At 36.6% G+C, this 14,292-nt stretch overlaps 1 gene segment (V, D, J or C); it reads right to left on the minus strand.

Moving 5' to 3' along the window:
* The window catches only part of LOC309381622 (Ig gamma chain C region-like), a 110,030-nt gene extending 101,969 nt beyond the window's left edge, over window positions 1–8,061 (minus strand). Inside the window, exon 1 of the C gene segment in view lies at window positions 7,995–8,061.
* Window positions 8,062–14,292: the final 6,231 nt, after the last annotated feature.

Genomic DNA, 14,292 nt, shown 5'->3' on the forward strand with positions numbered 1-14,292 from the left:
CTCTCAAGGGTTCTCCCAGCTATGGAATAGTCTTAGCTATTAACTCAGCTTGTGCTATTCCTCCTAGCTAGCACTGGGATCAGTACGAAAGATTTATGGCTTTCCTAGCACCCCTAATCCCAGCTAACCCCGGCAGTAAATTTCAGGTGCATGCTCCCAAACCTAACACAAGCTTTCGGAGAAGCTACAGAGAAATCGCCCTGTGATTGCTCAAACCAATTCTCAGTAGAGGAACGAAGCAGCTTTGACCTGGCCGATCTCTTAGCTTGAAAGAGAGGCCATCTCTGTAGGTTTTTTTCGAAAGCTTAGTAACTATATGCTCCTAGCTCAGGGACCGGTTTCTGAGAATTCCATCCCAGAGCGAAGGAGGAAAAGCATTCATCTGGTCCATAGCTAAGCCCTAAGCTTGACTGTACATACCTCTCTGCCTTTTGCACGTACAATACGAATGAGCGCCTAGCCATACTGTGGGATTCAGGGAAGGAGGAGGGTTGCTGGTACCTAGTTTTTATCAAGCTGTCTTTCAGTGGAGGGTAAGGGGGCTGCAGAAAGGCATCTTATGATGGCTGGTGATCCCTAGCTATTGCTGTAAAAAAATATTATGGCTAGGAAAGCTAGCATGCTTGCTCAGTATTTAATAAGCTGGGCAAATGCTAGGAGCTTGGAAGAGCTTGAGCTACCAATGCGGGGCATTTGATGAGAGTCAGCACTGATTTCGCCAAAACCGACACAGCTGATTTTGGAGAAAAGCGCTGCTACCTTTAGCTTTTATGTAGGTGAGCCCCTGCTTTGGAAATCCCTTCAATCTCAGCTCTAGATGGCCTTCAGGGAAGCTACAGAGAAATCTGGTTTTGGAGAAAGCGCTCCAAATACCCCTAGCTTTCGTTTGCTCTAGGCAAGCACCTAGTTTTGGAGATCCCTTCGATCTCAGCTCTAGTTGACCATCAGGGAAGCTAAGGAGAAAGCTGGCTTTGGAGAAAGAGCTCCTAGCTTTAGCTGAAGGGATCTTTGGAGATCCCTTTGATCTCAGCTCTAGCTGACCATCAGGGAAGCTAAGGAGAAAGCTGTCTTTGGAGAAAGCACTCCTAGCTTTAGCTTTCATCTAGGCGAGCATCTAGCATTGGAGATCCCTTCGATCTCAGCTCTAGCTGACCTTCAGGGAAACTACGGAGAAATCTGGTTTTGGAGAAAGCACTCCAAATACCCCTAGCTGAACCTTTTTCTTGCTGTAGGCGAGCACCTAGCATTGGAGATCCCTTCAATCTCAGCTCTAGCTCTCCACCAGGGAAGCTAAGGAGAAAGCTGGCTTTGGAGAAAGCACTCCTAGCTTTAGCTGAACCTTTCATTTCATCTAGGTGAGAACCTAGCTTTGGAGAGTCCTGTCATCTCAGCTCTAGCTCTCCACCAGGGAAGCTACGGAGAAAGCTGGCTTTGGAGAAAGCACTCCTAGCTTTAGCTGAACCTTTCATTTTATCTAGGTGAGAATCTAGCTTTGGAGATCCCTTTGAGCTCAGCTCTAGCTGGCCTTCAGGGAAGCTACGGAGAAAGCTGGCTTTGGAGAAAGCACTCCTAGCTTTAGCTGAACCTTTCATTTTATCTAGGTGAGAATCTAGCTTTGGAGATCCCTTTGAGCTCAGCTCTAGCTGGCCTTCAGGGAAGCTACGGAGAAAGCTGGCTTTGGAGAAAGCACTCCTAGCTTTAGCTGAACCTTTCATTTCATCTAGGTGAGAATCTAGCTTTGGAGATCCCTTTGAGCTCAGCTCTAGCTGGCCTTCAGGGAAGCTACGGAGAAAGCTGGCTTTGGAGAAAGCACTCCTAGCTTTAGCTTTTATCTAGGTGAGCACCTGGCTTTGGAGATCCCTTCGATCTCAGCTCTAGCTGACCGTCAGGGAAGCTAAGGAGAAAGCTGGTTTTGAAGAAAGTGCTCCTAGCTTTAGCTGAAGGGATCTTTGGAGATCCCTTTGATCTCAGCTCTAGATGACCATCAGGGAAGCTAAGGAGAAAGCTGGCTTTGGGGAAAGCACTCCTAGCTTTAGCTTTCATCTAGGCGAGCACCTAGCGTTGGAGATCCCTTCGATCTCAGCTCTAGCTGACCTTCAGGGAAACTACGGAGAAATCTGGTTTTGGAGAAAGCACTCCAAATACCCCTAGCTGAACCTTTTTCTTGCTGTAGGCGAGCACCTAGCGTTGGAGATCCCTTCGATCTCAGCTCTAGCTCTCCACCAGGGAAGCTAAGGAGAAAGCTGGCTTTGGAGAAAGCACCCCTAGCTTTAGCTGAACCTTTCATTTTATCTAGGTGAGAACCTAGCTTTGGAGAGTCCTGTCATCTCAGCTCTAGGTGGCCTTCAAGGAAGCTACGGAGAAAGCTGGCTTTGGAGAACAGCGCTGCTAGCTTTAGCTTTTATCTAGGCGAGCACCTGGGTTTGGAGATCCCTTTGATCTCAGCTTTAGCTGGCCTTTAGGAAGGCTATGGAGAAAGCTGGTTTTGGAGAAAGCACTCCAAATACCCCTAGCTGAACCTTTTGCTTGCTGTAGGCGAGTACCTAGCTTTGGAGAGTCCTGTCATCTCAGCTCTAGCTGACCATCAGGGAAGCTAAGGAGAAAGCTGGCTTTGGAGAAAGCACTCCTAGCTTTAGCAGAGTTCTCTTTGATCTCAACTCTAGCTGACCATCAGGGAAGCTAAAGAGATAGCTGGTTTTGGAGAAAGCACCCCTAGTTTTAGCTGATCTCAGCTCTGGATGACCATCAGGAAAGCTAAGGAGATGGGTTCCAAGAGGCTAAAGCCAAAAAAAAAAGAGAGAGCTGCTTCCACCTTTCCGAAGCTACAGCTTAAGGTTCTCCAGCTGTTTTCTAGTTGAGGATTGCTAGAGCTATCCTGGAGCTGAAAAATATGAAGCTCCCCAACAGGCTAACTTGCTGAAATCCAGGGCTTTTTCTAGTTACATTCAAAGGCATAGCTGAGTAGGAAGCCAAACATCTTTTCAAAAGTAGAAAACATGTTTCAGGGACACTCAGAGAGATTCTCCCCAGCCCCAGATATTATTGTCTCAGATATAGCTAAAGCTATAGGGGTTGGGAAGACCACGCACAGCATCTGTAGAGCTTCTTCTGGCTAAGCTTTAGGGACACTAGAAGGGTCTAGCTTGCTATCCTAAAACTCCAAAAGTTTTATTTAAAGGGGAAAGACATTGGATGGCAAAATCCTGGGATACTCAGGGCATCCCAGATGTTTGGGAGTTAAGATGCTGTAGAGGGCTACTAATTTTGCACTGAAAAGATTCTCTGTCTACCAATCCATCAATCAATTCAACAATCAATCGACCAATCTTCTAAATAAATATCGCCCTTAGAGGGGTTTTAATGCCACCATTTCTACTTCATAAACAATCAATGTTAACTAAATAGGAATGCTAATTAACCATGTACTAAGTTTCCCGCGGTCTATGTCGTATGAACTAAGACGAGTAAAATAACATCTTTTCTCAAACAAAATTCCTAAAACGACCAGTCCTTTCTTAAAATTAATCAGAACAAGAAAGATGGAAATTTCAAAGAACAGTCATGATTGTACTCTACCAAATAAATAAAATAAATGGAAACTCTGCCACAGAGGATAAGAACAGAACAATCCCAATTTAAAGCATAAATAAATATAGTGGTTTTCCCCGCTCCCCAATTAGAAAATTGAAAAACAACTTTCTTAGTGACTTTAGGAGAAACATTTGCCCCCTAAAAAAAAAAAGAACAATTCTGATTCATGCCACAAAGTCATTCTTTTCTAAAAAATAAAAAATCACCCCAATCAAATCAGTCATTTCCCTCATGAGTAATTCTTTAAAATAATAACAATAAAACAATGCACCGTTCAATAACAACCTTAATGCAAAATTATGAAGAAATATTCCGCTGGTAGAAAACAAAAGCATCATTCAAATAAATGGCTATAATAATCAAGTGATCAAACAATGTTAAGGCGTATTAATTCAGTAAAAGAGGTTGTCATAGTAAACAAGGAAAAAAATGTGTGATGATTAAAGCCGAATCCATACAAATAATTCTGCTTTTTTCCTTACCATTTTAGTGTGTGGTTTCTAGAAGAAAAATGGGCAGAAACTGGAAAGGGTGCCAGCAAAAAAAACAAATGCCTAAGGAAAAACCTTAATTTTTTTCCCCTTGTTAAAATTAAAACATGATCAATCACATTTATTTTTGGAAAAGGGAGGAGGGAGAGGACTGGGGGAAAAACACCAGGTGTTGTTTTCGAAACACTTAAGGGCTATTTACAGCCATCCAGAATTATTTCAGAAGCCCCAAACTCTTTCAGATGAAACTTGAGTCTTAAAATATACTAAAACCGAGAAACGAATCTATCACCACCTGCTCCCAGAATATTCTGTTTTCTGTCAGGCTATTTTAGTTTCAATCCTCCCCCTCCCTCCCAACTGCAAAAAAAACACATTCATTCTATTTTTAAAAAAAAATCATACAGATTTTTTATTTTATTTTATTTTATCTTATCTAACCAGCATTTTATTCTGTCTTTTCCACACCTAAGTCTGTTCAAAGGCAATTAATTCACCATTTTACTCCTGCTTAATTCAAATGGGAAATCTGTGCTGGATTCCCCCCTAAACTTAATTCAGATCCAGAAATCAATCTCATAATGAACAAGGCACTCAATAAATTCTAAAGATCGGGAAATAAAATAATAACAGTGTATAATAAAAAAAAAATAACCGAAGAGAGAATTCAGATACATTAAGAATTACCCAATTTACAGCAGAAAAATTTGATCATCCGATATGTTGCATGAAACAGGTTCTAACAACAGGACATTTCTTTAACTTTTTAAAGAATCATAAGACTCTTTTTTTTTTTCATTTTCCACAGCAAACTAATAATAATAACAATAATAGAAATAAAGAATGGAAGAATTAAAAGAATAGAGGACAAAAGGATATAGAAATGAGAGTCAATAGAAAAACAGGCAACAATTCAATAGAGAGACATATTTATGCTTCGTAAATGATATATCTAAGGTTCTATTCCATTTTAAATTGAAATAATTGAGGCAAACAGTAAAAGAAAAGAGGAAGAAACAAACTATTTCATTTCTAGAGCTGGATATGTGACATTTTTAATCCTTTGGTTTAAGTATCTCAGAAATTAAAAACAGTGAGAGAATGAAAGAGTGGGTTTCTTCAACAGAGGCAAAATCCTTCCAAATTAATAAAAGTCCTCTTACACATAAGAAACATATATACGATTTAGAAAAAAAAATAGATTTACCTGTGGTAACGGTGACTAAGGGTCCTCGTCCCCAGTGGAGACTTGCACATTAACATAACTGTGAAATATATACTTAACTCTTCACAATCACTGAGAACTGGACTGGAATAATATTAAGTAAATCCAATGTTCGTGTCAAACATGGAGTAAATCCAATTTCATGTCACAATTGTGAGGTTTCCTCTCATCATTTAGAACAAATCTAATGAAATTTCAGTAGGATCGCATCCTTCTCTATTTCCAGATCACACAAACTATTTGGGGGGGGGGGGAAGAATACTTAGAACCCAATTTTGTTCGCAACAATCTTATTAAATTCTTTCAAAAAACTCTGCCACAGAAATGATAAAATGTCATTTTAGGAGAAAAGGGAGAGAGAGAGAGAGAGGAGTAGACGAAGAAAAGGAGAAAAGGGGTAATGTTATTTTTGCTATACAGACTCGGTTCTTCCTGGAATGGATTTTAGTGAATCCAAGAAAACTGCATTAAAATCACGAAGAAAAACTCACAAAAAGAATAACGTAAGAAAGGAGAATAATTTTTACCTGTCGTGACGGTGACGGGGGTTCCTTTTCCCCAATAGTCAAACCAGTTGTCACAATGAACAATAGTCATGGACTAATCATACAAAAAGTTTGACTATTGGTTAAGCCAAACCTTAATCTTAATTTGCCAATTATCCTGACAGAATATTAATATATGAACTATATTAAAAATATAAAAATAATATAAAATATATTAAATTTCTGTCACTATAAATGATGAATATATATATATATATATATATATATATATATATATATATATATATATATATATATATATATAATTTGAGAACATACAAACTGCTACACAATAAACAGAACAAGAAAGAAAGAAAAAAAGAAAAGACAGACAAACTGAAGGAAAGGATAACAAGAAATAGAGAGAAAATGAACCAAAAAGATTAATTCTTTTGCATATTTACTTGGCAGTAAACGGACTCTAGTGGTAATTACTTTGAAGTCATAAATTATCAAACAATTATCTAAGAAACATTTATTCTGCAGTTACTCTTCAAACCTATTTAAAACGTCAGCCTAAAAATGACTGAGAAACATTAAAAAATCCAGGTTTTTTCCCCCACTATGGGGAAAGTCGTATCGCATGTTTGCAACTTCATAACCAACTTTTTGTCCATTTGGCCGAAGTACAAATTTCAAGTGGGCTGTTGGGTTATTTTAATTTAGACTCGATTTTCCTGAAATTAAGAAATTACCCTGTCTTTTGGATGAGATTCTGGAACTGCTTATGTCCCAGAACTTTTAACAGTGCCACAGACAAAATTTTAACATCCCTTAGAAAATGAAAGCACAAAAAAGGAGGAAAAAAATTCCAAATGAATAACAAATATATAGAAAGAATGATAAAAACATACCTGTGCTGACTACGACATTTGTTCCTTTACCCCAGATGTCAAAGTAGTCACATCAGGTCAATCAAATCCAAACCATGTACAAAAACCTCATGAAGAATTATTTCGTCCTTTTTCGGACCGTGAAAAAGCAATTTATAAAAGTCCAAAACAAAAATAACTTTTGAATGGTTTAAAATGATAAGAAACTACATATAAATTGTTCGGGATTAATTAGATTACTGAAGGAAAAAAATCCCTCCTTTGTGACAAAAATCTATATGGTGGCAGAAAGTTTCTAGACTTTGCTAGATCTGGAGACGGCATAAAAACTTTGGATGTTTGGTGGCACTTTTGCTAATTATACTTTTGACTGCAAAGAATGAACTCAATTTTTTGACCCCTTAGTGTCTAAATTCAGAAGAACAATTTGCTTTTAAAATCCTATTAGAAGAAGCATGTTCTGAATGGATTCACAAAGAAGAAATTTAACTGAGCCTAGAGAAACAATGATATATATAAAGGAATAAAAGGAATAACAAAAATATGAATAGTCATGCAAAGATATTAATTAAAACTCTCACTGTTTCCAGGATCCACTTCCCAATAGGGTTACTTATATTTACGAACATTGACAGTGCCACGGACAAAATGTCATTTTGAAAATGGAAGAAAAAGAGGGGAAAAACTCCAAATAACAGAACAGTTAGTAACATAAGGTAGAAAAAATGATAAAAACATACCTGATGTGACTACGACCGATGTTCCTTTACCCCAGTACTCGAAGTAGTCACATCAAGTCAACCAAATTCAAGCCATGTACAAAAACTTAATGAGGAATTATCTCGTTCTTTACAGACCGTGGAAAAAGCGGCTAAGCCCTATTTTACAGATGCGCCCCACAAAATACCCTTCGAATTGTTTAAAAAGATAAACATTATATCTAAGTGGCTCAGGACCAATCAAATTATTAAAGGGAAAAAAAAATCCCTGAGGTTCTTAGTACCTTAAGACGAATATATATATATAATGGCAAAATGATTCTGGGATTCGTTACTTAGATTTGGAGATGGATAAAATCTTTGAGGCTAGAGAATCAGTTTTTTTCAGGAATAGCAAAAAAAAATGAGGCAAAGACATTCATTAAAAGGTCATCATCTCCCTTTTCAAAACATTCTTTCTGCTATGAAGGCTTACAGATCAAAATTCTAAGAGTGCCACAGACAAAATTTTAGAGAATTAAAGCCAAAAGGGGGAAAAAAATCCAAATTAATAACAGATGAAAGAGGTAAAAAGAATGAAAAAATCATACCTGTGCTGACTGTGACCATTGTTCCTTTGCCCCAGTAATCCAAGCCATCACATCAAGTCAACCAAGTACAAGCCGTGTACAAAAACTTAATAAGGAATCACATTGTCCTTTGCCAACCATGAAAAAAATGGACTCAATTTATAAACCTCCAAAGAAAAGTATCCTTTAAGTGGCTTATTTTGGGTTGCAATGGACAAACGTGATGCCTTAATGTTTAAATTTAGATATATATATATATTTGTGTTACAACCCCTGGTATGCCTAAATATGGGAGGAAGGTCACTACTCCCTCTTTCTGTCCTTCGGCTTCATCACAGAAGACCATGCAGGCAGAAAACCATATTCTTATTTTTAATGTTGCCTTTTATATTTGTGTTGTATTTGTACTGATAAATAAATAAAGGGAGACTAGTATAGATCTATTTCGAGCTAATTAGCTCTCATCAGCTAGCCATACCCTTACTGGGATTTGAATATAGATTTAATCTGAATAATATGAAATCCTATTAGAACTCATGTGGCGCATGGATTTGTAAATAAGATATTTAACCCAGTCTACAGAATCAATTACCTTTTTTTAAAGGAATAGCAAAAATGCGAATGGTGACGCAAAGACAATAATGGGTAGATCACCCTCTCTGTTCCCAGAATGGGCTCCCCACTAAGATTATTTAGGTTCAAGAGCTCTAAGTGTGACACAGATAACATTTTAATATCATTTAGAGAATTGAAGCCAAAAGGGGGGGAAAAAATCCAAATTAATAGCAAGATGGAAGAGGTAGAAAGAATGAAAAATGTCATACCTGAGGTGACGGTGACCATCGTTCCTTTGCCCCAGTAGTAAAAGTAGTCACGCCAAGACAATTAAATTCAAACCATGTACAAAAACCTAAGGATTATTTTGCCCATTCCAGACCATGACAAGCGACTTAGATCAAAACTACAGTAGCTCCAAACAAAAATACACCTTGAATATCTTTAGAAGACAGAAAATTCCTCAGGACGAATCAAATTACTAAAGGAAAAAAGTACATGAGTTCCTAGCCTTAAGACAATATCTATCTAGCTATCATCCATCCATCCATCCATCCATCCATCCATCCATCCATCCATCCATCCATCTATCATCTATTATCTATCTATCTATCTATCTATCTCTCTCTCTCTCTCTCTCTCTCTATCTATCTATCTATCTATCTATCTATCTATCTATCTATCTAGTGGCAAAACGATTTCAGATTTTGTTATTTAGATTTGGAGATGTATAAAATCTCTGGATTTTCAATGACTCTACTGTAGAGTCATTTGATGCCGTAATATCTTAATATTTTAAACAATAAACAATCTGAAAACCTCTTAGAAGCATGTTCTGGATGAATTTGTGAATAAGACATTTAATTTAGCATAGAGAATGGATGATTTTTCAACAGCACCCATGTGAAGGGTTATTCATGGACATTTTGAAATAGATAGCAGGTTTACGCCACTTATCATTTTAAAAACAACAGAAAATAGGGGGAAATCCCACAAAATCATTAAAGACAATCGGTATAAAGAACAACAACAACAAAAAAGCTAGTTTAACTTACCATTAGTTACCGTCACACTAGTTCCTTGTCCCCAAGCATCAAAAGCATAGTCACAGTGATTTTAATTCCATTGCAACTTTGCAAAAACCCCGTGGGCTCATTATCAAGAGTGCTGGTGATGAAAACTAGCTAACATTCACATTTATCAGGAAGGAACTTAGTTTAATTGAATGAAGATGGATCTTAATTTTCACAGAAGTTCCGATCAGCAACTTCCATGCACATATCCTTCAAGGAATCCATTCCGCCTATCCCGTCACTTAAAAATCCATACATTTCCCGTCAAGATCTCCACGGTTTCACAACAATCTAATTTTTACCTTTCTGGGAAGTCAAATTGCAACTGGGATATCAATGCTCACCTGAAGTGACGGTGAGGGGAGTACTTGGGTCCAAAGACATTAAAAGCGTAGTCACAGGGATTTTAATTTCATGACAGTTGGACAAAAATTATCTCAGTCCCAACTCTCTGGGCCTTTGATCTTACATCTGCCCTGCGGTTGTTGTTTTCCATTCCCTGTTTTTAATTACGCCTCTTTTCTGCCTTAAATTCATATTCACAATTCTATTCTCTTTCTTTTTAATTAAAAAAAAGAGAAATATTTCTCTTTGCTTCTCTTGCTTGGCCGCGGCGGCACGCCTCACTTTAAATCATGATATCCATGTGAAAAAAATTTAATAGAAAACCTTCACTTCAAGTTGCAATTACTGGAATTCATTAGCCTCAATAATCTAGGTGACACTAATAAACCCATAAATTAACCTGACTATTGCATATGAGTAAAAACTTTGTCAATGCCTTCCATTGAGAAAATTATCATGCATAGAGAATGGTTTGTTTCTTCAATTGGAGTGAATAGGTGGACAGACAGACAGTCAAACAGAGATAGATAGATAGATAGATAGATAGATAGATAGATAGATAGATAGATAGATAGATAGATAGATAGATAAATAGATAAATAAATAGTTAGATCAATAAATAGTTAGATCAATAAATAGAAAAAGAGATAGACATAGCTAGATAGATGATAGATAGATAGATAGATAGATAGATAGATAGATGATAGATAGATAGATAGATGATAGATAGATAGATGATAGATAGATAGATGATAGATAGATAGATAGATAGATAGATAGATAGATAGATAGATAGATGATGGATGGATGGATGGAAGGTAGGTAGATGGATAGATAGATAGATAGATAGATAGATAGATAGATAGATGATAGATAGATAGATAGATAGATAGATAGATAGATAAATAGATAAATAAATAGTTAGATCAATAAATAGTTAGATCAATAAATAGAAAAAGAGATAGACATAGCTAGATAGATGATAGATAGATAGATAGATAGATAGATAGATAGATGATAGATAGATAGATAGATAGATGATAGATAGATAGATGATAGATAGATAGATGATAGATAGATAGATAGATAGATAGATAGATAGATAGATAGATAGATAGATAGATAGATAGATAGATGATGGATGGATGGAAGGTAGGTAGATGGATAGATAGATAGATAGATAGATAGATAGATAGATGATAGATAGATAGATAGATAGATAGATAGATAAATAGATAAATAAATAGTTAGATCAATAAATAGTTAGATCAATAAATAGAAAAAGAGATAGACATAGCTAGATAGATGATAGATAGATAGATAGATAGATAGATAGATAGATAGATAGATAGATAGATAGATGATAGATAGATAGATAGATAGAGATAGATAGATTCAAATAGACTTAATTGGATAACAGACAGCGATTTTGCACCAAATAAGAGCTCTGTGGAATTCCTACAAAATTCACCTCATCCTACATTTCTCCTATCTCTATTTCTCCATTTTAGTGAAATTTGCAATTAAACCACTATTGCTGTTTCATTAGCCCCCAATAATTAATCTCTATGACACGGGCAACTAGTCCAGTGTTTAAAGAATTAAAAAAATATACTGAGTAAACCTTTTAACATTAGAAAAAAATAAAATAAAATAGGAATAATTTTGTTTTTACCTGAAGTGACGGTCACTGGGATTCCTTGGCCCCAATAATCAAGGTAAGCATAGTTACACCATGTTCAATTTTTAATTAGTTCCTTTACCAAAACCACTTACACATACGTATAACCCAGAGGTGGGTTTCTGTAGGCATTACTGCCGTTTCGGTGCGTACACAATTTTGTCCGAACGGGTAGGACCCTACCATTCATATAACCTTTTGCTTTAGGAGAATTTTACTGAAGTTGCTTGTTCATCGGCCTAACAAGAAGTCTATTCAAACATCAGGAAGTGTTTTTAAAAAAAACAGCAACCAGAAATAGCAGATTGTTTTCAGAGCATATAAAAATATACACCTCGAAAACCTCAACTAAGCAATGGGATATGCCAAATTTTCAAGGCTATATTGTCCAAGAAGGGTTCCGAAGAGAAGAATAACATTAAGAATAGATAGCAAGAATTTACTTGAAGTGACAGGACTAAATTCCCTTTCCCCAAAGTGGTTCATTGATTGATTTTTTTTTTGAGGGGGACGGGCAGGTCAATGAAAAAATAAGGGCCCATATTGGGAAGAAGTCTTCATGGCTTTTGAGGAGCCCCTTCTAAAGTAAGATGGCTTACGCTGTGGGGATTCTTAGACTCTTATCCTTCTTTATTTTCTCAGACAGTCGTCAAATATAAATACATTAACCAATTTCATTCAACCCCACTCAATTAACTAAGGGGAAATATTCAGATCCGGCTCTACTTCAATCCCTTACCCCAATTTCTTTGAAACAGCCGTATCGGCATGAATCAAAATTTGGAATGGAAACATCTGTTCAGATGCTTTTCATAAAGGTTGAACTTATTTTTTTTTATTATTATTATTAAAGCGTGTGTATGAAACGCATATTTAGTTCCTAATACTACACCTCAGGTAGCAAAACAGAAGCTAAATGCAATGTAGACCTTCAAGACAAATTAGCATGCATTGGAATTTAATAGAATTTGAAGAGTAACACAAATACAACGATAAAAGATAATACCTGTTGTAATGATCGGCCTTGTTCCTTGTCCCCAGTATTCAAGGTACCAGTAGCCACAGTAATATTTCCAAATGGAAACGTGGGACATAATTCTCGGCAGAGAAGGATGAGTCTCGTGAAAGAACTAGACTAGATGTATTTTCCATGTGTCTTCCAAGCCAATTTTGAATACGGAATCATTGAACACTTGGAGAGACAAGTGGAGATCATTTGATTCCCCACCGACTGTCCAATGCAACCAGGATCTTATTGAGGTCCCACAGGGAAGGACACTGGTGGCATCTTTTGAAAGCCATCTTCCCTCAAACAAACCAAGAGTTGCCACTCTCACGGCACAAATTCCTTGAGGATTTTTTTTTTAAAAGCAGAATAAATTAAAGGGTTTTATCTGACGTACCACAGGGTGGGATTTTTTTTTTTTAGGAATAATTTTAAACACACACAAACACACCGGCACAACAGGATGGAGTCTCCAATTAAGTACAGTCTGCAATTTATCCTAAAGATCAATTAAAAAAAATTGCAAATGCCTAACTGCAGGATTTTCTGCTACTCTAGCCAATGGATTAAATCCTCAACTAACTTCATGAAGTTAAGGTGATTCCCCAGGTACAAAAGTTGCATCCTAACAATATCCTATGATGGATGACAAAAAGCGAAAGATTCCTTTAAATTTAAAATCTGTGTTCAGTTAAGAGAGAAAAAAACAACCCAGAGAGATTTGCTTCCAACTCTGTTATTCTTGATCAAAGCAATATTTCTTTGTGGAAACTTTCCGTGACACTGACATCAAATTGACATGAAAACAATTGCGTCTAAGGTAGTTTTTAAGAACGCTAGTGATCGAAATCTAAAATGTTCAAAAATTTGGCCCCAAATTGCTGGAAGTGTAAAAAAAACACCAGGCACTTTCTATCATATGTGGTGGACGTGCAATGAGGCAAAAAAATATTGGAAAATGATCCAATCATGGTTAGAACAAATGGTGGGAGAACAAATTATGTTTAAACCAGAAACTTTTCTCCTAGGCATAATACCGGAGGGGTTTAAGAAAGATACACTCTATCTAATTATACATATACTAACCACGGCGCGCATAACCTATGCACAGTATTGGAAAAAAGAAAATACACCATCAGAGCTAGATATAATCAGAAAAGTGTTGGCCTGTGCAGAAGCAGATAGGCTCACTTTGGAACTTAAAAATGAAGGGGAATCAGAATATTTTGAGGTATGGAATAGATTCTATGATTGGTATAAGTTAAGATGATAAGACTGGAACAAATGTATATATGGCGATCGAACAGAAGGACCGACAATGTATTAAGTAGAATAACTGTTAACGGTTGAAACTAGCTGTACATAATGTGAATATACGATCACCCGGACTCTGCGGCATTGCATTGTTTTAAATGTAAAAACAATAAAAATATATTTTAAAAAAAACTGCCTAGCGTTTACATTTATCAGAAAGGAACTTAATTTCATTTAATGAAGATGGATCTTAATTTTCACAGACGTTCCGATCAGTAACTACTATGCACTCCTCCTTCAAGGAATCCATTTGGCCTATCTCATCGCTAAAAATCCATACATTTTCCACAAAAGACCTCCATGGTTTCAGAATAATCCAATTTACATTTCTATTAGATTCAATTG

Source organism: Natrix helvetica, assembly GCF_964273705.1.
Source record: "Natrix helvetica genome assembly, chromosome: Z".
NCBI lineage: Eukaryota > Metazoa > Chordata > Lepidosauria > Squamata > Natricidae > Natrix > Natrix helvetica.